At 47.9% G+C, this 995-nt stretch overlaps 1 non-coding gene across 1 annotated transcript; it reads left to right on the plus strand.

Moving 5' to 3' along the window:
• Positions 1-328: 328 nt before the first annotated feature.
• Pmar_PMAR010450 lies at positions 329-400 on the plus strand. Its single transcript has one exon. It is a non-coding gene; the product is annotated as a tRNA-Pro (tRNA).
• Positions 401-995: the final 595 nt, after the last annotated feature.

Raw genomic sequence — 995 nt, forward strand, 5'->3', positions numbered from 1 at the left:
TATTTGATATTTTATGGTCACCTCGAGAGGAGATGAATTTGTCTCGAAACGTGAGGTGAGGTCAAAGACATGTTTTGTGGAATATGAGAGTTTCGAATTCGGGAAAATGAAATTTGAAAAAGAAGTGAAGACTTCGCTGATGGTTGTTGTTTTTGGCACACGAGTATGGAGCGGTTCCCTGTTCGTCAGGGTGAGCCGAATGGTCGAGGGGCTTGGGGCGTGTTGGATAAAACGGAAGGGTCATGGAGAACGCGAGAAGGGCATATGACAAAGGATCAAAGTTTCTACGGGTGAGGCTCGGCGATGATTTGTAATGTGGGTTTGTATCGGCTGTGTGGTCTAGTGGTATGATTCTCGCTTTGGGTGCGAGAGGTCCCGAGTTCGATTCTCGGCTCAGCCCTATTTTATTAGCATTTGTGTTGGCATCCGCTTCGATGACGAGAGTGTGTACTGTTGATGTTGGAGCTTCCGAACGACCCACCCCTTCTCAGTCTCCGTCGAAGTGAAATCAGTTGGAACAACCCCGTACGCGCCGGGACGCAGGCCTGGCGTTTCTACCACTGCCCGAAGCTGAACGCTGCCGCGGACTCCAAGGAGGCTCTACAAAGGGTAAAGGGAGGGGAAGTTGATTTTATTACGGAGCCTTTAGATTGAGTTCAACGAACATCTGTGGAATGTGAAAAAGGAGTTTGTTAATGCCCGACGCGAAGAGCAGCGATGTAGATTTGTAACACAAGCAATGTTCAGTACGTGAGGTGGTCGGAGGGAGCCTCGTCGGTAAATCGATGCAGATCGTCGATTGGCGACTAGTCGATCATGGATACCCCTTAAACGGTGTCGAAGTGAGTCACGATATAAGGAAACGGCTTGGAAGGATGTAAACATGATGCCAACGAGCGCGATAAGAAAGGTGAGGGATGTCGCTACTCTTGTTTTTGTTATTAGTAAGTTGATGTGTGTGGATCTATGATTTATGAATGAGAAATGGTCACGTA

This window comes from Perkinsus marinus, assembly GCF_000006405.1.
Source record: "Perkinsus marinus ATCC 50983 genomic scaffold scf_1104296951504, whole genome shotgun sequence".
Classification (NCBI taxonomy): domain Eukaryota; phylum Perkinsozoa; order Perkinsida; family Perkinsidae; genus Perkinsus; species Perkinsus marinus.